The sequence below is a fragment of the Dasypus novemcinctus genome, chromosome Y, assembly GCF_030445035.2.
Source record: "Dasypus novemcinctus isolate mDasNov1 chromosome Y, mDasNov1.1.hap2, whole genome shotgun sequence".
NCBI lineage: Eukaryota > Metazoa > Chordata > Mammalia > Cingulata > Dasypodidae > Dasypus > Dasypus novemcinctus.
The window spans coordinates 31,117,725-31,145,559 of record NC_092216.1 but is presented as its reverse complement, the minus strand read 5'-3'; the positions used below and the strand labels follow the sequence as shown (position 1 = coordinate 31,145,559).

Genomic DNA, 27,835 nt, shown 5'->3' with positions numbered 1-27,835 from the left:
GGCAGCCGAACTTGGATGGAATTGTGACTCTTGTGAAGTCATTTCCACAGTGGTTTACCTTAAGTCAAACTTCCCTGTACTTAGATCCTGACATGTCCTTGGTGGGTCACTTCAGGAAAAATACTTTGAGATCTTTGTACCTATCCCTCATCTGTAAAATGGTGATAAAAAAATACCTAATTTTTAGACTTTGTTTTATATTTGAAATCTAATTTTAGCTTGCCTGACTCCCCAGATAGTCTCCTTCCAGCCCTGTTCCCCAGAAAGTAGAGTGATGAACTCAGTGGGTCCCATGCTTAAAAAAATTTTTTAAAAATTTATTAAAGTATACCACTCATACATAAGCATATATAGACATTAAGTGTATAATAATAGCTGTGAATTTACAAAACAAATATTTATAGCATCATACAGGACTCTCATACCTCACCCTATCACCAATGCCTTGAATTGTTAAACATTTTTAACTGATTAAAGAGCATTGTCACAATATTACTACTAACCAAAGTATTTTCCCCCAGCCCACCCTATTATTATCTTTATATCATTTATATATGATCATTCATAAATAATAAGTATGGTAACAATTGTGAAGTTAGAAAGCAAATGTATGACATCATTCAGGGGTCCCATACATCAACCCTCCACCAACACCTTGCATATTTGTGAAATGTTTCTCACAAATTATGAAAGATTATTGTCAAAATCTTATTGTCCTTACCTTACATTTGGTGTATTTTTCCCTCAACCCACCCTATTATTATTTTTGAAGTATATTTTTATGGCAGAAGTTGTAAACTTATAACACAATCATGCACATGTACAGAATCCCCAAACAAGGAAATGGGCTTGGCCCAGTGGTTACGGCATCTGTCTACCACATGGCTCAAACCCCGGGCCTCCTTGACCTGTGTGGAGCTGGCCCATGTGCAGTGCAGATACACGCAAGGAGTGCCCCCCACATAGGGGAGCCCCATGTGCAAAGAGTGGGCCCTGTAAGGAGAGCCACCCAGCGCAAAAGAAAGTGCAGCCTGCCTAAGAATGGTGCCACCCACATGGAGAGCTGGCACAACAAGATGATGCAACAAAAAGAGGCATAGATTCTCATGCCACTGACAACAGAAGCGGACAAAGAAGATTCAGCAAATAGACAACTGGGGTGGGGTTGAGGGGAGAGAAATAAATAAATAAATAAATCTTTAAAATAAAAAAGAATTCCCAAACAACACCCCTCTATCTGAACATTTGTTACAGACAAGATAATATCTGATTGTAACCATGACCATAGTGTACATTTGGCACATGTTTTCCATACTATCTCATTATCAACACAGTACATATTTGGCATAGGTGCAATAATATTATATTATTACTGCTAACCAGAGTCCATAGGTCACTCCAATTGTATTATTCCCATGCTTCTTCACATTCCCACCACCTTACAGTAGTGATGTACATTTGCTTTAGCTAACAAAGGACACTCTTGCATCTGTACAATCAAACACAATTCTCATATACTTCTTGGTTTACCATACTATTCAGTTCCTATTCTTTAGCATTCTGTCAATTGGCATTTCATATCTACCTACCATTTCTAGCCACATCCCCATTTATAAACTAGCTTTTACTATGTGTTACTATCCGCTCTATACATTTCCACACTTTCACAGCAAAGCTAATTAAAACTTTTATGTACATTACCCATCTGTAGTCCATCTCAGTCCTCCTCTTATCTCCTTTAAGAATCCACCATGTACCACCAAGTCTTGAAGATACTTTCCTACCGTTTTATGGTTCTTGCTTTTATTTTTAGGTTTTTAGTCAATTTTTAGTTAATTTTTGGATAAGGTGTGAGATAGGGGTCCTCTTTCCTTCTTTTGGCTATGGATATCAAGTTCTTTCAGCACCCTTTGTTGAATGGACTATTCTGCCTGAGCTGTGTGGGATTCACAGGCTAGTCAAAAATGGCTTGACCATACATAGGAGGGTCTGTTTCTGAACCATCAAATTGATTCCATTGGTCTATGTGTCTGTCTTTATTGCAGTACTATGTTTTTTAAAACCACTATAGGAAGTATGATTTAAAGTCTGGAGGTGAGAGCTTGCTTTTCCTTTTTAAGATGTTTCTAGCTATTCAGGATCCCTTACCCTTCCAAATAGATTTGGTAATTGTGCTTTCAATTAAAAAATTCTGGTGGAATTTTCATCAGGTTTACATTGAATCTGCATATCAATTTGAGTAGAATTGACAACTTAATATTTAGTCTTCCAATGCATGAGCATGGAATATTCTAGTTATTTACAACTTTTAAAACTTTTTTTTTTAACATTGAGTTGCAGTTTTATGAATACAAGTGCCTTACATCATTGGTTAAGTTTTTCTTGACTTTTTGAGTTCTATCTGCCATATTTCATTTTCACCATTCTTTTCCTCTTTTAGTTACTTTTATTGATATAATCTTCATTTCTAGACTCCCTTCCAGGCCTCTCTCTCCTGTCTTTTCTTGTCAAGGTCTAGCATACCCTTTAGTATTTCTTGAAAGTCTTGTCTTTTGGTTAGAAATTCTCTCAGTTTCTGTTTATCTGTGAATATTCTAATCTCACCCTCAGTTTTGAAAGACAGTCTTGCTGGTTTTAAGATCCTTGGCTGGAAGTTTTTATCTTGTATCTTAAATATATCAGGCCACTGTTTTATTGCCTCCCTGGTTTCTGAAGAGAAATCAGCACTTAATCTTATTGGGTATTCTTTATGTTACGCTTTGCTTTTCTCTTGTTGGTCTCAGAATTTTCTTTTTCTTTGGCATCAGATATTCTGGTTAGTATGTGTCTCAGAGTTGGTTGATTCAGATTTTTTTGGATGGAAGTACATTGTGATTCTTGGACATGGATATCTATGTCCTTCAATAGGGTTGGGAAATTTTCTACCCTTATTTCCTCAGATATTCCTTCTGCCCCTTTTCCCTTCTTTTCTCCTCTGGGTCACCCATGACATGTACGTTTGTACATCTTTTGCTGTCATTTAGTTCCTTGATTCCTTGTTCAATTTTTTCCATTCCTCCTCTGTTCTTTTGTATGTTTACTTTCAGAGCCCATTTCTTTCAGCTTACCAATCCTTTCTTCTGCCTCCTCAAGTCTGCATTATATGATTCCAATGTTTTTAAATTTCACTTATTGCACTTTTCATTCTGAGATCTGTTAATTTGCTATGTATGCTTTCAAATTCTTCTTTGTGCTCCTCCAATGTCTTCTTAATATCCTTAATCTCTTTAGCCATCTTATTGAATTTATTAAGGAGATTTGCTTAAACTTCTATGATTAGTTGTCTCAAGTCCTTTCTGTTATTTGGAACATTATCTTGTTCCTTTAACTGGGCCATATCTTCCTGTTCCTTGGTGTGGATTATAATTTTTTGTTGTCTTGGCATCTGGAGTAGTAGAGTATTTATTCTGGGAGTAGTTTTTCTCTTTAGTTTTTTACTTTATGCCCTTTCTTCTTTGCTGGTTGTGCAGTAGGAGCCAAGGATGTAGTTGGTGCTCTAAGCTGTGGAGGCTTAAGCTGCCCTCATTACTCAGGGACTGATGAAGCTTCTCTCAACTTTCTCCTTTGCCAGGGCTAGGGACAGAATCACAGCTGTGTGGAATAATTCAAGTCATGCAGGCCTAGACTGTGGCTGCCCAGAGAGACTGATGAAGCTTCACGCCCCTTTCACCCCTGCCTGGGGCAGGGATGGAGCTGCAGGCGTGGGCTGCAATCTATGCATTGCAGGTCCAAGATGACCACAGTTGTCCTGGTAGAGTTCTGACTATTCAGTCCATGTCAGCTAAAGGTTCCTGCAGTTACCTGGATAGGCTGGTGCAGGGCCCATTAGGTTCCTCCCTGCCAGAGGTGGGGCTGAAGCCTAGGATAGGACTGCAGGCTGATCTGGGTGCAAGAAAGTGGTCCCTATGTTCACCGTGATTTTCTGTCAGCCTGGGTTCCCCTCATGCTGGGGCAGAGTTAAAAAATGGTGGCCACCAGCCTCTTTCTGACCTGGACAGGTTCATACTTTAGCTGCTCTCTAGCAAGCTGAATTTAATAATCAGTAGCTGAAATCGGTGGCCAACTCTCTTCCTCCCCTGTTTTTGGGAAAATGGAGCTTCCATGTCTAGCCAGAGGATAGCTTTTGGGGCAGCTTGTGCTGCCATAGTAGAATATTCACTGGCATCTCAACTTGGCTGGTAATTTCCCAAAGAGGCTAATGCAGGTCCCCCAGCTTCCTCCCTGCTTAAGGTGAGGCTGGGTCCTATGCTAGAGCTGCAGTCTGATCTGGATGGAAAGGTGCTGGTCCCTACCAGCACTGAGGTTTTTATTCTGTCATGCCTCCCCTTGTGCTCAACATGGAGTTCAGATGGTGGCTCCCAGCCTCTTTCTGACTTGGTCAGGTTCAAACTTTAGCTGTTCTTAGGATTATATACTGTAGCCCTCTCAATTTACTCATCAGTAGCTGAATTTGGTACCCAACTACCTTTTCCTTCCCCATTTTTGGGAAGTGGAACTTCCTATTCCAGCTGCAGAATAGCTCCCCAGGTGGCTTGTGTCTCCAGTGGATGATGGGCACTAGCCTCCAGGGCATGGGGTGCTCTGCTTCTGAATCTTCATTGCAGATGGGCAGTCTACTCCCTTCCATTCTTTCAAGGATGTTGCAGGATGCTCTTTTGGCTTCCTGGCACACCCAAACAGGTGCTTTAGCTAGTACTGTGATTACTAACTGCCCTGTAGCAGGAGCTGACTCTAGGAGCTCCTTACTTTGCTGCCATCTTGCTAGTTGGTCCTTGAATTTTGGATACTTTAAATATAGGTCTAAAATTTCCTTTTACATTTTTGTTGTTGTTTATGTTTCTTTGTTGAGAACTATCTTTTCTTTCTTTCCAAGAGGGTTTTCCTTTCTCATTGAGCAGAGAGTGCTTTGTTGCATAATTCCTTCTCTGGTTCCTTTGGGACTGTACTGGCTGATTGTTTTTTCCCCTGGAGAATAGATGAGATTTTCTAGTTCTTTTTATGTTATGTTGTATAATTTGGGATGATATCTTGGTTGCATTTGCTTATTATATGGTTAGAGACTTCTGAAAGATTGTTTTGGTGAGTTGGTACCTTGCTATTCCATATGAATTTGAGGATCAACTTTTTCCATTCCTAAAAAAAGATTGTGGAGATTTTGGTAGGTATTGCATTTATTTATTTTTTCTTAATTTTTTGTCTTTAATTTTTTAAATGTTACTTTAAAAACATATGAGGTCCTCATATATCCTCCACTCCCCTTACCCTATTTCTCCCCCCATAACAGCAACCTCCTCCATCATCATGATCAGTCATTGCACTTGGTGAATACATCTCTGAGCACTGCTGCACCTCATGGTCAATGGTCCACACCATAGCCCACACTGTCCCACAATCCATCCAGTGGGCCACGGGAGGACATACAATGTCTGGTAACTGTCCCTGCAGCACCACCCAGGACAACTCCAGCCCCTGAAAATGCCCCCACATCACATCTCTTCCTCCCACTCCCTAGCCCCAGCAGCCACCATGGCCACTTTCTCCATACTAATGCCACATTTTCTTCGATTACTAATCACAATAGTTCATGAATAGAATATCAGTAAGTCCACTCTAATCCATACTCTATTCCTCCATCCTGTGGACCTTAGAATGGTTGTGTCCACTCCACATCTATATCAAGAGGGCACTTAGATTCCACATGGATACTGGATGCAGTTCTGCTTTCAGTTGTAGGCACTCTTGGCTCCCTGGTGTGGTGGTTGACCTTCATCTCCATGTTAGATGAGTGGGGTAAGTCCAATAAACCAGAGTGTAGGAGCTGCAAGTCTTTTGAGGCTCAGGGCCTGGCTATCCCATGGACAGTCCAGAGATTCAGGTCCCCTGGGGATACACTAAACCCCAGCACCAACTACAGATCTGGTAAAACAGGAGAGGCTTGTGGACAAAGATCAGATGTGAGTCCAGCTCCATAACACAGAAACACAAACTCGAAAGTAGGGCCAATTGACATGGCACTGAACTCCATCTGCCATGACCATAGAACCTGTTGGTACCTGTAGCCCTCAGAAGAACCAATACCTGGGATTGTATCTACTTTATCTGTCTCTGGGACTCTGCTGAGGTGTGCATAAGGGCAACTCTTCTGATGACCTCCCAGCTCTTTTTGGAGACTCATAGCCATATAAACTCATTTGTCCTTTCCATTTCCCCCTTTTATTCAGGTCAAAAAGCATTTTTAACTCCTTATATTATATGTAGACTGAGATATTCTGCTGGCCCAATTTGACCCTTTTATTTAAGGTCATTTTCTAGTTACATCATCAGCTGGTACTTGGTAGTAATCCCTTGGCAGAAGAAGTTGCCTTGCCAGTTTGCATACAGGGCAACACTTATTGCAGTGATGGGAGGCAAAACATCAAAAATAAAGCTTTTGCATTAAAAAATTTTTGACACTCCAATTTATTTTTACCTCAATTTTTCTAAGTTAATATCATAATATATCTAACCTTTAAACTCATCACTATATTCCATTTTACTATTAATGGAACCTGGCAATATATTGGGCTTCATTTTTGAAGAGGTTTTGGATCATAGAGAGGTTAACAATGGCAGGGAAGGAATACTGGTGTGAGATGTTATTGACAGGGGACCCATGGTTGGCAGGGAGTTCTCCAGGGCATATACCCAGGGTACATAAAAATGTTTGGATATTGTCATAGTGGTTACAATTAAAAACAACAACTGAGGGAGTGCTGAGTTCCTAGCCAGGGGAGCTCTGTCACAGTCCCTGAAGGAACAACAGTCCCCCAAGTGCAACGGCAAAGGCCAAAAAAGAAGAAACGTCCAACAATGAGCTCTTGATACTAATGACTATGCTTGTAAGCCTGTGCACCTGAAATAAGAACAAGGCCTAGAGCTGCAGGGTGCCTAAGAGTTACCTCCTGAAAGCCTCTGTGTTGCTCAAATATGGCCAGTCTCGAAGCCAAACTTGGCATGTAAATGTGTTGCCTTCCCCCCATCGTGGGTATTGCATTTATTCTGTAGATCACTTCAGATAGTACTGATATTGTAACAGTATTACATCTGAAACAAGGACACGGTATCTTGCCATTTATTTAGATCATCTTTAATTAATTAAAATTAATTAGGTCATAATTTAGGTAAAATTTAATTAAGTGCTTTGCAGTTTTCAGTGTACAGGTCATTCATCTATTTAAACTCATTATCAGGTATTTTATTCTTTTAGAGGCTATAGTGAATGGAATGTTTTAGAAGATATTTTTTATTTTTTTCAAATGTACTTAGGTTATAGAAAATGTTACACAAAAAATATAAGGGATTTCCAAATGCCCCATTCCACACACCTCCCACCCTTCCCCACATTAACAACTTCTTTCATTAATATGGTACATTCATTGCAATTGATGAACGCTTTTGGAGCATTGCCAGGAAGCATGGATTATACTTTACATTCTTTCTACTCACTCTCATTCAATTTTTTAGGATATATAGTGGCCTGTATCTGTTTTTGCAGTGTCAGTAAAGACAATTCCATGTTCCAAAAATGCTCCCATATTACACCTCTTTTTCCCTTTCTCTGCCTTCAGCACCTCCAGCAGCCACTGTCTCCACATCAATGATATAATTTCTTCCATTGCTGGAATGCCAGTAAGTCTATAGTAGAATGTTAGTAAGTCCATTCTCATCCATATTTTATTCCCCAATCCTGAGGATTCTGGGATGGGAATACCTACTCCACCTCTAATTGAGAGGAGGCTTCAATCCCATATGGCTGATGGATGGGACTCTCTTGCTTGCAGTTGTAGACTCCCTCAGTTTCTTGGTATGGTGGATGTCCATCCCCACCTCCTTGTTAGTTACCCTGGGTGATGCCAATGAACTGCAGAGTAGTTGTTGCAGCTACTGGAATTGATGTTTAATGCCCATTTCAGAGTGTTCTTTCCTGGTATGGAAAAACAACTGATTTTTTTAGTGTTTATCTTATACTGCAACTTTTCTGAATTTATTTCCTCTAGTAGATTTCTTGTGGACTTTTTGGGATTTTCAATATCAATGATCATATCATCTGAGAATAGTGGTAGTTTTTGATTTCTGATTTGAATGCCTTTCTCTTTTTTTGCCTAATAACCCTGGCTAGAACTTCCAGTTTAATTTTGAATAGAAGTGGTAACAGTGGGCATCCTTGTCTTGTTCCTGACCTCAGATTTCATTCTTTCATTGCTAGCTTTCATTGTTTTCTCACATTGACTACGATGTTGTGAGTTTTTTGTATTTACTTGTTTCACTCCTATTTTTCTGAGCAATTTTTAAAAAAGATTTATTTATTTATTTAATTTCCCCCCTCCCCCAGTTGTCTGTTCTCTGTGTCTATTTGCTACATCTTGTTTCTTTATCCGCTTCTGTTGTCATCAGTGGCTGGGGAAGTGTGGGCAGTGCCATTCCTGGGCAGGCTGCACTTTCTTTCGCACTGGGTGGCTCTCCTTACTGGGTGCACTCCTTCCGTGTGGGGCTCCCCTACACGAGGGACACCCCTGCGTGGCAGGGCACTCCTTGCGCGCATCAGCACTGCACATGGGCCAGCTCCACACGGGTAAAGGAGGCCCGGGGTTTGAACTGCGGACCTCCCATGTGGTAGGTGGATGCCCTAACCACTGGGCCAAGTCCGTTTCCCTTTCTGAGCATTTTTATGAAATCATAGTAGATTTCATTAGAAGCCTTCTCTGTGCTATTGAAGTGATCATAGATTTCCCCCTCCATTCTTTTAATGTGGTGTTACTATAGTGACTGATTTTCTTAGGTTGGCCCACCACTGCATTCTGGGGATAAGTCACCCTTGGCCATGGGGTATTATCCTTATAATATATGTAGTTTGATTCGATTTGCCAGTGTTTTGTTGGGAGTTTTTGCTTCTATATTTATATGGAACTTGTTCTTTGTTTTTTTTTTATTAAAAAAATTTTTTTTTATTATTGATTCTGTAAAAATATTACATTAAAAAATATATATATATGAGGACCCATTCAACCCCACCTCCCCCACCCCACCACTCCCCCCCAGCAACACTCATTCCCATCATCATGACACATCCATTGCATTTGGTAAGTACATCTCTGGGCACCTCTGCACCTCATGGTCAATGGTCCACATCATGGCCCATACTCTCCCCCTTTCCATCCAGTGGGCCCTGTGAGGATTTACAATGTCCAGTGATTGCCCCTGAAGCACCATCCAGGGCAGCTCCAAGTCCCAAAGACTCCTCCACCTCTCATCTCTTCCTGCCTTTCCCCATACACATCAGCCACCATGTCCACTTTTCCCACTCCAATGCCACCTTTTCTCTGTGGACATTGGACCTCTATGTCAAGAGGAGGCTCAGATTCCACATGGATACTGGATGCAATCCCCCCGCTTTCAGTTGTAGGCACTTTAGGCTCCATGGTGTGGTGGTTGTCCTTCTTCAACTCCATCTTAGCTGAGTGAGATGAGTCCAATAAATCAGATTGTAGGTGCTGGAGTCTGTTGAGGCTCAGGGCCTGGCTATCACATTGTCAGTCCAGAGATTCAGATCCCCTGAATATATCTTAAACCCCAACACCAACTACAACTCCAGCACAGTAGCATGAAAGTCTTATGAGGAGAGATCCCATCTGAGTCCAGATTCATCACGCATAAACACCAGCTCCAAAGAAGGGCCATCTGACACGGCAGTTAACCCGATCTGCCATGACCATAGCACCCATGGATCTCTTTAGCCCTCAAAGGAACCAATACCTGGGGGTTGTATCTACTTTATCTGTCTCTTAGACTCTGCTCAGTTGTGCATAAGGGCAATCCTTCTGACAGCCTCCAGACTCTTTTTTCTTAGAGACTCGTAGCCATATAAACTCATTTCTCCTTTCCATTTCCCCCTTACATTAGGTCAAACAGCATTTTAAAGTCATGTTATTTTATGTAGACAGGGATATTCTGCTGATCCGCATTGAACCTTCCTTTCCAGGTCATTTTCCAGTTGCATCATCAGTTGGTAGTTGATAGTGATCCCTCGGTGCCAGGGAGGCTCATCCCCAGGTGTCATGTCCCATGCTGGGGGGAAGGCATTGCATTTACATGCTGAGTTTGGCTTTAAGACTGGCCACATTTGAGTAACATGAAGGCTGTCAGGAGGAAATTCCCAGGCACAGTGCTGCTCTAGGCCTTGTTCTTATTTCAGGCATATCAGCTCACAAACATAGTCATTAGCGTCAGGGGCTCACTGTTGGACCCTCATTCCTTCCCGGTCCTTGCTGCTGCATCTGGGAGACTGTCGCTGCTCCCCTAGGGACCACGACAGAGCACCACTGGCCAGGAACCCAGTACCCCCCCAGCTGTAGTTTTTAATTGTTACCACAATGAGTATATCCAAACATTAACATGCACCCTGGACATATGTCCTGTATAGCTCCCTGTCAGCCAAATAATCACCTGTCAATAGTATCCTATACCAGTATTCCTCCATTGCCATTTTTGAACCACTCTGTGATCCAGGACTTCCTGAAAATTGAAGCCCAATATAGTGTCAGGATCCCTTACTAGCTAAATGGCATATAGCGATGGGTTTAAAGGTTAGATATAGAATACGTGTTGACTTGGAAAAAATTCTACCTCCTATCTTTTTCTTCCCCCCCCCCCCCAATTATTGAACTTCTCTTCACAAGAGCCCTAGACCACAGCAATTCATATATATAATATACAGCACTCCCACACATCCATCACAAAACCTTTTCCCTTCCACAGCGATACTCTTACACCCTATTCACATCATATTTACTTAAATTGATGTACAGAGTCTGAGACAATAGCTTTCAAACAAGGTGACATCTGTGCTTACATTGTGGTGCATACTTTAGGCTACACAGATTTCTAATTTTTTAGTTATCCTATGTTTTACATTATGGTTTACATTATCAGTCTGTTGTCTCCTATATGTTATGGTATAATATTACATGTTTTATATCCATCCTTGTGTACTCTCGCGAAACTCCTCTCTTACCCCCCATTTACCTTGGTTCCACACATTTAACATCCATTTTCCCATGCACCTTGGTGCCCACGGTGACAGCCAACCTCCGTTTCCCGAGGAGCCACGTCTAGAGATAGTTGGAATAGTGTTCAGGGCCTAACTTGCTCAACTGCCCCAATGCCCTTTCTCTCGAGAGATACAGTTCCCTCTATTTGATGGCATTAGTCCTCCCCAGGATGTGGGTCCACCCCCACTCTCATTACTTGGGTCTCTACCCAATGTCACCCACTCTGGCAAAATGAGCATTCAGACATTCCCCAGGAGCCCGCCCGCATTGGACCATCCCCTCTGAGCATTCTAAACAGGTAACCCTCTTAATAATATTTTGGTATGATTTTCTTGGCATTTTACTCTCCACCAACACCTGACACTCTCCTATGTTCATATGCTACCCCTCCCTCACCCCACTTTTGGGCAATATTACCCAACCGCCCATCCCCAGCCACCCTCAAACCCACAAAGCCCCTCCCAAAAGCAACCCCTTGCCCCCATTTTATCTCTTCTTTGTGTTCATACTTACCACCAGCTCGTCAGAAATTCCACCCCTGCAGACGTCGGCTCACTTCCTTCCTCCACCCTCCGATTTCCTGTAAGCCTATCGTTCAGTCTCTTGCTCTATGAGGCAGCTTGCTTATTTCATATCATTGAGGTCATGTAGTATTTGTCCTTCAATGCCTGGGTTGATTCACTCAACATAAGGCTCTCAAGATTCATCCATGTTATCACGTGTGTTTGTAGTGTATTTGTTCTTATAGCCGAGTAGTATTCCATTGTGTGTATATACCACATTTTATTGATCCACTCATCTGTTGATGGGCATTTGGGTTGATTCAAACTTTTGGCAATAGTGAACAATGCTGCTATGAACATTGGTGTACATATATCAGTTTGTGTCCTTGTTTTCAGTTCTGCTGGGTATATTCCCAGCAGTGGTATTGCTGGGTCATATGGCAAATCTATGGCTAGTTTTTTGAGAAACTGCCATACTATCCTCCAGAATGGTTGGATCCTTCTGCATTCCCACCAGCAGTGGATGAGTGTTCCCCTTTCTTCACATTCTCTCCAGCATTTGTATTCTGTGTTTTTCATAGCTGCCAATCTTATGGGTGTAAGATGGTATCTCATTGTAGTTTTGATTTGCATTTCCCTGATAGCTAGAGATTTGGAGCATTTTTTCATGTGCTTTTTAGCCGTTTGTATTTCTTCTTTGGAGAAGTGTCTGTTTAAATCTTTTTCCCATTTTTTAAATGGGCTGTTTATCTTTTTATTTTCAAGATATAGGAGTTCTTTATATATGCAAGTTATAAGTTTCTTATCAGATATATGGTTGCCAAATATTTTCTCCCACTGTGTGGGCTCCCTTTTTACTTTCTTGACAAACTCCTTTGAGGTGTAGAAGGCTTTAATTTTGAGGAAGTCCCATTTATCTGTTAGTTCTTTTGCTGTCGTGCTTTTAGTGTGATATTCATGAATCCATTTCCTATTACAAGGTCCTGTAGATGTTTCCCTACACTGCTTTCCAAGGTTTTTATGGTCTTGGTCTTATATTTAGGTCTTTGATCCATCTTGAGTTGATCTTTGTATAAGGTGTGAGATGGTAATCCTCTTTCATTCTTCTACATATGGCTATCCAGTTCTCCAGGCACCATTTGTTGAATAGGCCACTCTCTCCCAGTTGAGAGGGTTTGGTGGCTTTATCGAATATTATGTGGCTATATATGTGAGGTTCTATATCAGTGCTTTCAATTCAATTCCATTGGTCTGTGAGTCTGTCCTTATGCCAATACCATGCTGTTTTCACCACCGTGGCTTTGTAGTATGTTTTGAAGTCCGGTAGTGTGATTCCTCCAATTTCATTTTTCTTTTTCAGTATGTCTTTGGCTATTCGGGGTCTCTTTCCTTTCCAAATAAATTTCTTAGTTAGTTTTTCTAGTTCCTTAAAGAAGGCTGTGTTGATTTTTATTGGGATTCCATTGAATGTGTAGATCATTTTTAGTAGGATAGACATCTTAATAATATTCAGTCTTCCTATCCATGAACAAGGAATATTCTTCCATTTATTTAGGTCTTCTTTGATTTCCTTGAACAGTCTTGTATAGTTCTCAGTGTATAAGTTTTTTACCTCTTTATTTAAATTTATTCCTAAGTATTTGATTTTTTTACTTACTATTGTGAATGGTATTTGTTTCTTGATTTCCTCCTGATCTTGCTCATTATTGGTGTACAGAAATGCTACTGATTTTTGTGCATTTATCTTATAACCTGCAACTTTACTAAACTCATTTATGAGTTCTAGAAGCTTTGTTGTAGATCTCTCAGGGTTTTCTATGTATAGGATCATGTCATCTGCAAATAATGAAATTTTGACTTCTTCCTTTCCAATCTGAATGCCTTTTATATCTGGTTCTTGCCTCAGTGTTCGAGCAAGTACTTCTAAGACAATGTTAAATAGGAGCGGAGACAATAGGCATCCTTGTCTTGTTCCTGAGTTTTCAGGGAAGGATTTTAGGATTTCTCCATTGTAAACAATGTTGGCTGTAGGTTTTTCATATATACTCTTTATCATGTTCAAAAAATTTCCTTGTATTCCTATCTTTTGAAGTGTTTTTATCAAGAAAGGGTGCTGTATTTTGTCAAATGCTTTTTCTGCATCTATACATATAATTATGTGATTTTTTTCCTTCAATCTGTTTATATGGTGTATTACATTGATTGGTTCTTATGTTGAACCATCCTTGCATACCTGGAATAAATCCCACTTGGTCATAGTGTATAATTCGTTTAATGTGTTGTTGAATACGATTAGCAAGTATTTTGTTAAGTATTTTTGCATCTAGGTTCATTAGAGAAATCAGTCTGTAATTTTCCTTTCTTGTGGTGTCTTTGTTTGGCTTTGGTACTAGGGTAATGTTGGCATCATAGAAGGAGTTCGGCAATGTTCCTTCTGTTGCAATTTTTTGGAATAGTTTCAGCAGTATTGGTGTTAGTTCTTTCCGGAATGTTTTGTAGAATTCACCTTGAATCCTTCTGGCCCTGGGCTCTTCTTAGTTGGGAGACTTTTAATGACTGCTTCTATCTCTCTGCTTGTGATTGGTTTGTTAAGATCATCAGTTTCTTCTTTCATCAATATGGGTTGCTTATGTGTTTCTAGGAATTTGTCCATTTCCTCTAAATTGTCATTTTTGTTGTAATATAGTTGTTCAAAGTATCCTCTTAGGATAGCCTTTATTTCTGTGGGGTCAGTGGTGATATCATCTTTCTCATTTCTTATTTTGTGTATTTGCATCATCTCTCTTTTTTTCTTTGTTAGTCTCGCTAAAGGTTTGTCGATTTTGTTGATCTTAAAAAAACCAGCTCTTTGTCTTGTTTATCTTTTCAATTGCTTTCTTATTTTCTATTTCATTTAGTTCTGCTCTTATCTTTGTTATTTCCCTCCTTCTTCTTCCTGTTGGGTTACTTTGTTGTTGTTTTTCTAATTCCTCCAAATGTGCAGTTCTTCAATTTTTGCTCTTCTTTTTTGATATATGAGTTTATGGCTATAAATTTCTCTCTCAGTACTGCTTTTGCTACATCCCATAAATTTTGGTATGTTGTGTTATTATCATTTGTTTCAAGGTAGTCAATGATTTCTTTTGAGATTTCCTCTTTGACCCACTCTTTTTCTAAGAGTGTGCTGTTTAATTTCCAAATCGTGGTGTGAAATCTGGGCCTCTGTCCCTTGCAAATTTCCAGCTTGACTCCACTGTGGTCAAAGATATTGTTTTGTATGATTTCAATCTTTCTGAATTCATTCAGCCTTTCTTTGTGGCCTAGCATATGGTCTATCTTGGAGAATGATCCATGTGCGCTTGAGAAGAATGTATATCCTGCTGTGTTTGGATGTAATGATCTATATATGTCTATTAGATCCAGCTACTCTAATATATTGTTCAAATGTTTTGTTTCTTTAGTGATTCTCTTTTGAGATGTTCTGTCCAGAGTTGATAGTGGTGTATTAAAATCCCCCACTATAATTGTAGATGCATCTATTCTTTCACTTAGTTTTTCCAGTGTTTGCCTCACATATTTGGAGGCACCCTTGTTAGGAGCATAAATATTTATGATTGTTCGATCTTCTTGACAGATTTTCCCTTTCACTAAAATGTAGTATCCTTCTTTGTCTCTCACAATTGTTTCATATTTAAAGTCTATTTTGTCTGATATTAATATAGCTACTCCTGCGTGTTTTTGGTTATTGTTTGCTTGTATGATTGTTTTCCAGCCATTCACTTTCAACCTCCATGCGTCTCTGGGTCTAAGATGAGTCTCTTGTAGACAGCATACGGATGGGTCATATTTCCTTATCCAATGTCCCAGTCTGAATCTTTTGATAGGCGAGTTTAATCCGTTGACATTCAGTGTTATTACTTTTAAGGAATTGTTTGTGTTAGCCATATTTTGATTGTATTTGTGTTTGTCATATTTTGTATTTTTTCCTTCTATTTTTGTCTTTTTTTGTTGCTCTTATACTTTCCTCCAACTCTGCCTGTCCTGTTTTTTTCTTTCTTCCTGCAGAACTCCCTTTAGAATTTCTTGAAGAGGAGGTTTCTTGTTGGTATACTCTTTCAGTTTCTGTTTATCTGCGAATATTTTGAACTCCCCATCATGTTTGAATGCTAGTTTAGCTGAATAGAGTATTCTTGGTTGGAAATTTTTTTCCTTTATTACCTTGACTATATCATACCTCTGCCTTCTTGCCTCCATGGTTTCAGATGAGAAATCAGCACTTAATCTTATGGAGATTCCCTTGTATATGATGGTTTTCTTTTCTCTTGCTGCTTTTAGGATTTTCTCTTTGTCTTGAGCATTTGATAATTTGACAAGTATATGTCTTGGGGTGGGCCTGTTGGGGTTTATGACTAATGGAGTGCTCTGTGCTTCTTGGATATGTACATCTGTCTCTTTCAGTAGATTTGGGAAGTTTTCAGCCATTATTTCCTGCTACACTCCTTCTGACCCCTTTCCCTTCTCTTCTCCTTCTGGAATGCCTATAATACGTATGTTTGAGCGTTTTGCATTGTCATTCAGGTCCCTGAGTCCTAGCTGGATTTTTTCTATCTTTTTATCGACCCCTTCCACTATCTGTTTGATTTCTAATGTACTGTCTTCCACGTCACTAATTCTCTGCTCTCCCTCTTCTAGTCTGCTGATATTGCCTGCAGGTGTATTTTTGATTTCTTGAACCATGGTGTTCATTCCCATCATATCTGTTTTCTTTTTGCGTATGTCTACAAGTTCCCCTCCAAGAATTGTCTTCATGTTGTTAACCTCTTTCATTACTTCATCAAATTTGTCGGCCATAAATGTTCTGAGATCTTTCGTTGCTTGTGCGAAGTTCTGCTCCCCTTCCTGATTTTTAGTTTGTTGATTGGATTCAGCCATATTTTCCTGATTACTGGTTTGATTTGTAGTTTTTTGTTGCTTTCTCATCATCATTTTATCTTGACGGGTTTATTCAGTTCCTTAGCTTCTTTGTCTACTCTTGGAGATTAGTTAGCTGTTGTTTTTTGCGTAAGTGTTATATCTTCTCTTTGTCACTTTGTTGTTCTTATTCTAATTTCTTGTTGCTGGTTAAGTTCACTTTAGAGGAAAGTGTTAGTGCCGGGGAAAGGCAATTGTGTAAGCAAGGAAAACGTGTAAAGTAGTATTTGTGATATATGTTAACAAAGCAAGAATATGAGATCTGGGAGGGTGGAGGTTAGATTCATGTAAATTGTGTAGAGTTATAGCAGTAGGTAGAGTATCTATTATGAGGTAGATGACTGAATATGGGAGGAATATGGTATGCGCTAAAAGCTATTGTTTTAGTGAGAGAGGGAAAGAGAAAAGAAAGGTAATAGTTTCAAGATTGGATAACAGACAGAACACAAAACAGAGGTATTAGAAATAAAGAGTTAGATACTGTGTGGATCAAAGAAAGGGAGGTGGTAGGTGGAATATAGGAGAGACAGTAGATGATGGCGGATATCAAGATGTAGGGGAAGGGGGATAGTGTTGGTAGTCTAAGTCAGTTCACACAGAAATGAGGCAGTGGAGGATGTGAAAACCCAGCAAATGTGAGGTGTTCCCTGCAGCACTTATTGTATAATTGAGTTAAAATGAAATAAGTAGAAAAAAATTTTAAAAAACCCTAAATAACTGAATAAAAAAAAAGACTTTAGGGGATATGCTGGAAGAAAAGCCTAGGGGATAATGCAATAGTAGCAATTAGGACATTAAAAAAAATAAAAAATAAGGTAAAATGAAAATAAAAACAAAACAAAAAACGATAAAGAAAAAATGCAAATGTTGAAGGCTAGGGCATTCAAGGATCTCAGATGGACCTCAGGGCGTGATGGATTCATGGGTGGAAAGTCTGAGTTATTGAAGACTCAAGAGGTGTGAGTCTCGGGTATGGGCCACCAGAATTTAGGGGATTCAGACCTGGCAACGTCAAATCTGGTCAACAGGAACCCTAGGAGCCCCACAGTGTAACACAGCCCTCAGGGAGCCCCGCAGCTGGGTGTCAGCCCTATAGGGGAAGTCAGATCCTCAAACTCTATATTATGTCTGAACCCTGCAATTCACTTACTCAGCAGGGTTTTTTTTTTTTAGTAGGTAAATCGACAATTCAGCTTTTGGACAGCTCCCACCGTGTGATTCCAAAAAACGGCCAGCTGAGGGCGCCTCTACACCGCAGTCAATTTACTGAAGCAGATCCGAAGCCCGCCATGGGTTGGGTTCTGGTTGGAAGTGTTGAAAACGGATTCCAAAACCCGAATTCCCAAGCTTCACAAAATATTCCCCAATCGGCTTCCTGACGTGTCCCCCTCCCTCACTGCACCCTGAAACTACCTCCCAAATACGTCCCTTTATTACTAAGAATCTAATTTCATTGCATATTGGCAGCCGGGCCTGGGGGGCGGGGCTCCAGGCGGTAGCTCTATTATTTGTGTCTGCAATCAAAAATTCCCCCACTTCACAAAACACCGTCTGTCTCCCCAAATCGATTCGCAAAGGCATCTGTTCCGTCAGCCTCCCAACAGCCCGCCCAGGATTAGTGAATTCCCTAGCACCACAAGAGCCGCCAAAAGCGCAGCTGGAGCGCCGATACCACGGTTCCCCCGCCCCACCAAGGAGTGAGCAACCCGTCTGCCGGTCTCACCTCTGGGCAATAGAAGCCAAATTATATCTTATAGACCAATCCTCTCCGTTACCTTTCCACCAAATCGATGTCCAGATACTTCCTGCCCTTCAAAAATCCTGAAAAAGCCCGGCCTCAGAGAATCTCCAGCAGTACCCAGCCTCCTTTTCCCATGAGAGACCGCAAGGCAAGTTCACTCAGCCACCATCTTGGCCCCCTTCCTCCCTTTGTTTTCTTTTGATGTGTCTATCTGGTTTGTGTATCAGAACAATAGCAGCCTTATGGAATGAGTTAGGAAAAATTCCTACCTCTTCAGTTTTTTGGAATCATCTGGCAAGGATTGGTCTTAATTCTTGTTTGAACATCTGATACATTTCTCCCTGAAGCCATCTGGACTTTGACCTTTCCTTGATGGGAGGTTTTTGACTATTTATTCAATCTCTTTGCTTTTATAGATCTGTTAAGATCTTTTATATCTTCTTGAGTCAGAACAGGTTATTTTTATGTTTTAGGAATTTGCTCATGTCTTCTCAATTATCTAGTTTATTGACATATAAATGTTCATAGCATTCTCTTATAACCCTTTTAATTTCTGCTACATGAGTGTTAATGTTCCCAATTTCATTCCTTAAATAGTTATTTGTGTCTTCTCTCATTTCTCTTTGTTTGTCTGGATAAAGGTTTGTCAATTTTATTAATCTTTTTAAAGAACCAAATTTTGGTTTCATTGATCCTCTCAGTTGTTTTTCTGTGCTTTATCTTCCTTGTCTCCTTTGTAATCTTTATTATTTCCTTCCTCCTACTAATGTTAGGTTTAGTTTTCTCTTCTTTCCTCAAGATATGAGGAAAGGTAATTGATTAGATATCATTCTTCCTTAATGTAAGAATTTATAGTTATAAGTTTCCCAATGAGTAGTGCCTTGCTCCTTTCCATTGTTTTTTGGACATTTTTAAAAGAAATTTTCTCTAAGAATTTTCTGGTTTTCTTTGTAGGTGGATTTCAGAAAATTATCCCATAGGTTATTTTAAAAAGGGTCATATAGTTTCTACTTAATTGTACAATTACAGTTTTCTTTGTTGATTTTTATATAAATCCATTGGGGTAGGAAAGGATTTTGTGTGATTTCTATCCTTTAATTTTTATTGTCTTGTGCCCTAACAGATAGATGTTCTAGCCTGGAAAATGATCCATGGACACTTTAGAAGAATGTGTAATCTACTGTTGTTGAGTGGTGTTCCATATATGTTAGGTGCAGAATGTTTATAGTATTGTTCACATCCTCAGTTTCCATTCTTAAATTGTCTTGATGATTGACTCATTCTTTTTTTTTTAAAGATTTATTTTCTCTTCCCTTCCCCTCCATTGTCTGTTCTCTGTGTCCATTAGCTGCGTGTTCTTTTGTGTCTGCTTGTATTATTCTCAGGTGGTACTGGGAATCTGTGTCTCTTGGTTGCATCGTTTTGCTGCATCAGGTCTCCCTTGTGTGTGGTAGCACTCCTGGGTGGGCTGCATTTTTCATGTGGGGTGGCACTCCTTGAGGGGTGCAATCCTTGCACATGAGGGACAGCCCTGTGTGGCATGTCACTCCTTGCCTGTGGCAGCACTGTGCATTGGCCAGCTCACCACTTGGGCCTGGAGGCCCTGGTTACAGAACCCTGGACCTCCTATATGGTAGGCAGATGCTCTATCAGTTAGGGCACATCTGCTTCCCTGATTTATTCTTGCAACTGGTGTTTTGAAGTCTCCAACTATTATTGTATAACTATTTCTTCTTTCAGTTTTGCCAATGTTGTTTCATATGTTTTGTGGTTCTGTGCATATATGTTGCTATACCTTCTGGTGGATTGACCCTTTTCTTAATATATAATATCCTCCATTTCCTTTTGTTGTAATTTTGGACTACAGGGCTATTTTATTCTGATATTAGTTTAGCCACCCTGCTCTCTTCTAGTTACTCTTAATATGTAATATTTTTTTTTCTTCTCAAAACTTTCAAACTATTTGTTTCTTTGGATCTAAAATGAGTGTCTTTAAAATAACATAGGTGCTTGAAGTATTTTTTTAATATATATTTTTACTTATTTCTCTTCCCTCCCACCCTGACCCCAGTTGTCTACTCTCTATGTTCATTCACTGTGTGTTCCCCTGTGTTTGCTTCTATTCTTGTCAGTGATACTGGGAATCTGTGTCTCTTTTGTTGTTGTTGTTGCATCATCTTGCTGCATCAGCTCTTGGTGTGTGCAGTGCCACTCTTGGGCAGGCTGGACTTTCTTTCATGCTGGGTGGCTTTCCTTACAGGGTGCACTTCTTGCACATGGGGCTCCCCTACACAGGGGACACCCCTGCGTGGCACAGCACTCCTTGTGTGCATCAGCACTGCACGTGGGACAGTTCCCTGTGGGTCAAGGAGGTCCTGGGTTTGAACCATGGACCTCCCATGTGGTAGGCAGACGCACTATCCATTGAGCCAAGTCAGCTTCTCTGAAGTATTTTTAAAATACATTCTGCCAACATGTGTATTTTGGTGAGTTTAATCTATTTCTTTATTTTTTATTTTTTAAAAGATACTCAGATTACATAAATAATGTATAAAAAACATAGAGGATTTCTGTATGCCCCATTCCCTACACCTCCTAAATTTTCCAACATTAACATCCTTTATCAGTGTGGTACATTTGTTACAGTTAATGAATACATTTTGGACCATTGCCTCTAATCATGGATTATAGTTTACATTGTAATTTATATTCTCTCCCACACAATTTCATAGTTATGGGAAGATATATAATGGCCTGTATCTGTCATTGCAATGTCATTTAGGGCAATTCCCAAGTCCCAAGAATGCCCCCATATTACATCTGTTTTTCCCTCTCCTTTCCCTCAGAACCTCTACTGGCCACTGCCTTTCACATCAATGATACAAATCTTCCATTGCTAGAATCAAAGTAAGTCTATGGTAGGATACCAGTAAGTCTACTTTAGTCCATAGTTCATTCCCCCAGTGCTGAGGATTCTGGGATGGTGATGCCCATTCCACCTCTAATTGAGAGGGGGCTTTGCTCCCATAGAGCAAGATGCATGAGAATATATTACTTACAGTTGTAGACTCTTTATGTTTCTTGGGATGGTTGTTGTGCCATCCACCCATCATTGTGCCATCATTTCCTAGTTAGTTGTACTGGGTGAGTCCAATGAACTGTTGAGATTCAAAGCCCAGCTGGGACATGGACAGTCCAAATATTTAAGTCTCTTGAATGTACACCTTATAATCTATTTATTTTGAAGCAAGTACTTTGAAAAGCAGGATTTATTTAGGAATTTTAAATTTATTTCTTATACATCTTGTACTTTTTTCCCCTTATTTCCTCCATTCCTGCCTTCTTTTGTGTATAGTTGATCTTTTGTAATGAAACAGTTTTTTCCCATTCTTATTTATTTTTCTGTATATTTTTTAGATATTTTGTAGGATTATGTTGGAGTTTATATTTAATGTCACAAATTGATAATAATCCTCTTTGAATTGACGAACTTACCTTCAGTTTCAAGAGTAATAATAAGAAACTAAAGGGAAGCAGATGTGGCCCAATGGTTAGGGCATCTGCTTGCCATATGGGAGGTCCAAGGTTCAAATCCAGGGCCTTCTGACCTGTGTGATGAGCTGGCCTACATGCAGTGCTGATGCACGCAAGGAGTGCTGTGCCACATAGGGGTGTCTGCCGCATAGGGGAGCCCCATGGGCAAGGAGTGCACCCTGAAAGGAGAGCCACCCTGTGTGAAAAACATGCATCCTGCCCAGGAATGGTGCCACACACATGGAGAGCTGATGAAGCAAGATGACACAACAAAAAGACACAGATTCCAGGTGCTGCTACAAGAATACAAGCAGACACAGAACACACAGTGAATGGACACAGAAAGCAGACAACTGGGGGAGGCAGTGAAGGGGAGAGAAATAAATTTAAAAAATAAAAGAAGAGAAACTAAAAGTTAATTATTAGATGAAACACTTTTAAACAAAATTAATTCAGAAATGAATTACATTTTAAGACATATAACTGAAAACACCTCTAAAACTAAATGATCCTGAAAATATATGCACATTTAAGGGTTATGACTAGATTTTGGCAAGATGATGGCAGTTGTTCCATTTTAGAAAAAGAATTCAATATTGGGTTAAAAGGCAATAATCAGATGCAGAATGAAAAACACTTATACAATAGAGACAGTGAGAACAAAGGCCTATATTTAAGAGTGGGAGAAATATGGAACCAGGAAATACCCAGAATTAAGTGCCATGTCTTTGAGCATTTTACAGAAACTACAGGAGAGACAGTTCTGTGGGGTTTGGAAAGCTGTTCTAAATCATAATACTGCCTACAAATTCAAGGGAAAAAAAATCATATAAAATGACCAATAGAAAAATACTCATGTCAAATGACATACAAAGGTAATAAAGGGCAAAAAAGGAATAAATGCAGAGTAACAGTATACAATGAAATGAAAAATCTTCATTTTGGTGTTCTTTATGGTGTAGTTTTTCAAAAAACAAGGCATTAGGCATTAAGAAAATGAAGCAAGATATGAAAAGACATCAGATAATAAAAAATGAAGGGACAGAAATGTGGAAAGAATGTGGAGAAAAAGGAAAAATCACTTCAAAATGTAATGCAAGCTAGAAGAAACACAGTGAATGATAATGCCTTATAGGAAATAGAAGTTGATGAAAGAAAAAAATTATTCAAGAGAAAATAAATTTTTTTTAAAGATTTGAGAAAAAGTGTCAAACGCTAATGATAGGTATGGAAGAACCAACATGTGAATAACTGGTGTGCATGAAAAGACAAAACCAAAGCAGAGACCTGAAATAAATTTAAAGGTATCATTTTTGTCTGTAAATAGAAGGACTGCTTTGAGCACTGAATGAGAATGAATATAATGATAATATATAGTCTAGTAGAATTGATGGGCTTTACAGAAAAAGAAAAAATCATTTGTGCATCTAGCACAATAGATAGAAAATTAGATCCTCATCAAGGTTTTTGAAGACAATACATTGTGTTAGAAGAAAGTGGAGCCATTAATTTTATACCCAACAAAATTGATTTGCACATATAAAAGACATGGAAGTCCACATTATACAGTTAGACCCTGGGTAATATTGTTCCCACATTCCCTTCCAGCTGAGTGAACAGAGGTCAGTAAAGGTTTAGAAAGTGTTTAGAAAGGCATGGGCCTGAGGACAGATGCTAAGTATTACATTTACACTTGTTCCACTATGACTAAATGGGGTTGTATGAGAGAGGGAGTGTCTTTGGTGAAAGCTACTAGGGAGTCAGACATAGGATAATTCAGGAAGTTTTAACTCTCTTTAGGGTGCTTGATAAATATTAAGAAAACTTGTAGGAGATAAATATTGTTTAATATAATAATACCTAACATTAAAAGTAAACTCTCTTTCTAAACCTCACTTTAAATCTGTCAAGCTAAAACCAGACTTTCACTAAATCAGCTGATTAGAGAATGGGTATAAGGGGTTGAGTACTGAGGTGTCTCCATTTCAAGGAATTATGCCTTTCATTCTGCAAACACCAGCTCCTCTGAGGCTCTGGCAAAGACCTTCAGTTCATGCATGGTCTTTGTAGCTGTTGATACTAGGATCTGGAAAACAAACACAAGTTCCAGAATCTGGAAAGGCACAGAGATTAATGGCAGAGGAAGTTGTACACAGTGACCCTACTTGCCCTCTTGCCCAAATTAAGGAGCCATTGGATGGATGGCCAAGCAACTTAGGCGCTTTTATGGAAAGTGTTTCTGTCCCCTGGGTAGAAGTTGTTAGGGCATCCTTTACCTCCTGTGCCTATTTTTACCAGCTAGTTCCTAGCTCCACGTGCATGTTAACATAAAATGTTGATCGCAGTTACCTAGTGTTGCCCTCCGTTTTGCCAAATTTCCTGAAATGCCAAAAAGAAAGCTAGTAAAGCAGTGGATTCCATATGCACTTGTTTCCCTTCCCCTCTTCTGACCTGCTCCACATTTCCTCTTTTTCTCTTCATCTCTTCTTTCTTCCCAAGTCTCTTCTCTTGAACCAGTACAGAATAATTTCTGGAACCAAACTTGTTCTGGAACAGTGTTGGCAGCTGGGGGAGGGAGGGAAGAAAACATCTATGCATGTCTGAGTGGCCCAGTACAGGAAAATGCCTGTGTGGCCTGAGGAAAGTTCACAGGGAGGGGGGTGGTAGACTTTGGGGGACAGGGCTGACCTGTCTCACTGGAGCTGTGGGCACTGAGAGGAGCAGGGATCCCTGGGCCCTGTGCTCCAGAGACTCTGTGGTGGGCCTGGTTCATTCCAGGAGACCAGATCAGCAGGAGTGTGAGAGCCAGTGTGTAGAACAAGCCAGGCAGTAGCCCCTTCACACAAGTCTTCCAGAAAGCCTGCCAGGCCTTGGGAAGTATTGAGGGGCAGCTGGACAGCAATCTCTCTCAAATGAAAGCAAGTTCAGGTTTTATTCCTAATCCTTGAATTTTGGATGTGGGTTTAGAGCAGAGGCTAGAAGTGTGTTCAAGGATATGCATCCCACTGCCCCTCTCCAGGACACACACTCACAGTCCCTCCCCTACCCCCACATTCACAAGCACACCACTCAGACTTGCACATAGACAGTCCCCAGTCCCTGTACACAGAGTCCATGCCACCTAAGGGAACACTGATGCTTGTAAGACCTAGTTCTTTACCTGGAAACTCTCTTTAACCATACCCCAATCCTCATTTCTTCCAGGATATGGAAACAGAATGACTCTCCAGATAAAGCCAGCAAGAATGCTCTGATTTTCTTATGCAGATATTCCCTCAAGAGTGAGTGCTTCCAGAATATGTGCTGTTTTTGCTTCCACTTAGAGTCATTCTCAATTACAGAAATGAAAACTCCATATTGGATCATGCTGTGTTGTGTTTGCTCAGGTACTTTGTTCCCTTGGTGCTTTAGAAGAACAGGTGGGAAATGGTGGTCAAGTCAAAGACCCTATAAGCAAGTGGAGGGACATCTGTGGCAGAGCACATGCTTTGCTTAAACATAAATCCCTCAAGTCCATTTTGCTTTGTGATTACAAAATTCTTAATCAGTGGAGGAAAAAATTTTGCTGAGGTAAAGACCCCTACCACATAGTTTATAATCTGATGCCTTTTGTGGATGCCCTTTTAAAGAAGGGGTCAGTTTGAAGAGGACCCCACTTGACACTTTCCTCTGCTATAAATTGTATGTATCAAATATATTATACATAATTAGATATCCTTATCTGAAGTCAATGGAAAGAGAAAGAAACAAAAAGGGTTATATTTATATCTTAGACAAAGAATAGTGACCTCACCTCAGCATTAGATGGGCCACCTCATCTTCTTGGTCTTTGGGAAGCTCCACTATCATTTATTCGTTGGGAGCTTGGAGGTCACAGAGTATCTGCCAGCACATTGGTGTTTAACCAGGAATTAGTCAGGGAGTATTCTGGCCTTGAGCAGGAGGGTAGAGTGGAGTTTGTGGATTGACAAGTACAGTATGAGCTGCTGCTGGGCCATCCTTCTTACTGTAAGAAGAATAGCAAAGACAGTAGAAGAAAATAATTGTAGTTAATGGCAACCTAAAGTAACTTTAATAATCAACCTACAAATGGTTCTAAAATTCAATGACAATTTCCCATGGTGCCTCCCATTTGTTCTGTATCTCACCTAAATTTCCAAAATTGCCAGTGTCTTCTTGACATCTTCCAGATCATTTCAACCTCCATGGAGTCACAAATGCTGACCCTGCAGATACTGTATGTTCTATAGGAATTTCTCTAATGAATAATGACTTTGAATATCTTTTCATGTGCATATTGGTATTTGATATATCCTCTGGAGATTTATCTGTTCAAGTCCTTTGCCCATTTTTAATTGGTTGTTTTTCTTTTTGTTGTTGAGTTGTTGGTGTTCTTTTATACATACTGGCTATTTAAACCCATACTGGAAATAAGATTTGCATTTATTTCTGTAGGTTCTTTTCACTTTCTTGATAACATCCTTTGACTGACAAAACTTTTGATTTCTGATGAAGTTCACTTCTATTTTTTGCCATTGTTGCACATAGAATTCTGTTCCTCAGTTTTTCCACCTGAGGAGGAGAATAGTAAATCAACCATGACATTTGTCTATGAATGACTTAATGTATATAAAGTATGTAGTGTAGATGCTGGGGAAGGTTAATTAAAGGTCCAATGTCTTGCCTGAGATCTCACAACTTAATATGACTCAGAGCTGGATTCTCATATGGGAGTGGAAACTCCAAGGTCAGTGCCCTATCCATGAAACACAGCTGCTTTGCCAATAAATGACCACTTAATTTTAATCCTTGCTTAAATTTTAGTGTCTGTCAGAAATGGTGTAGAGGGTTGTGAGCCAGTGCCCTTATGGGGAAAATGGATGATAAGGTGGAAGGGTGTAGCTGTGCAGTGGCTGGGCATGATGATGGTGCAGTGAGGCTATTGGGCTGGGTGGTGCTGGTCTGTGAGGGCGTAGGGTTGGAGTGGTTTGCACTGTCCATGGAACTGGGGCACGGGTTGGGGGAGGGAACAGATGAGCTCTGGGGATTAGTTGTGTAGTGAATGCGTGTGACAGTAGTGCAGTGATGCTGTTGGGTTGGGTGGTGCTGGTTTGTGAGGGGTTGGGGAGGGGAGGGTGGGTTGGACTGTACATGGAACTGGGAGGAGAGTTGGGGGAGGGAGCAGGTGAACATGGGATTTGTAGGTTTGTGGTTGAAATGACAACATTGAGAATGTTATTTTGGCAAATATGGAAGGGAGAGTTATTGGTTTAGGGTTTTGGATGTGGAGAGCATGCAGGACAGGGCCCACCTAGGGAGTATGTGAGTGTTCATCCCATTGTAGTATGTGTTATCAGAGGGTAGAGACCCACGTAATGAGAGGGAAGGGGTGGCCTCCTGGGGAGTCCTGGTGTGTTCTCAAATAGAGTGGCAGGAGTATCTTGAGATCATAGGAAGTGCCTTAAATGGGAAGACAGGCCAGTGTATGGAGCCCTCAGTGTTGTTGTAAGTGACCGTGAATCTCGTTCTTAAGGAATGAAGCATGATGCTTGCCCAGGTCCCAAGGGGAAGTGAGAGAGAAATAAAATAGGTGGAACATGGGGCATTTTTGGGGTGATGGAATTGTTCCACATGGTCTTACAGTGATGGATACAGGCCTTGTTAAATGTCATCAAAATTTATAAAAGTGTAGGGTCCAAATTATAAACCATAATGTAAATCATTGATCATGGTTAGTAGCAATGCTTCAATATTTGTACATCAATTGTAACAAGTGTACCATCCACATGTAAAATGTTATTGCTAGGGGAAACAGGAAAAGGGGGAGCATATTGGGTATATGGGAATACCCTATATTCTCCACATGGCTTTTCTATAACCTAAAGAGTCTCTGAAGATACAATGAAGAAAATAAGACACTAGGGGAATAAATGGAAGAAAATGTTACTGTACATACAAGACAACAGATCTTATAGTGATGG

The 27,835-nt window shown here is 40.1% G+C and overlaps 1 long non-coding RNA gene across 5 annotated transcripts in view; it reads left to right on the top strand.

Moving 5' to 3' along the window:
- Nucleotides 1-27,835, top strand: part of LOC139438407 (uncharacterized) — a 214,563-nt gene that overhangs the window by 26,428 nt on the left and 160,300 nt on the right. For 4 of the 5 annotated variants that reach the window (XR_011648074.1, XR_011648071.1, XR_011648075.1 and 1 more), the window contains exon 3: nucleotides 25,059-25,135. This is a non-coding gene — a long non-coding RNA (uncharacterized lncRNA). Of the gene's footprint in view, nucleotides 1-25,058; nucleotides 25,241-27,835 lie in introns of all 5 variants that reach the window. The other variant, XR_011648072.1, reaches the window with a different exon arrangement.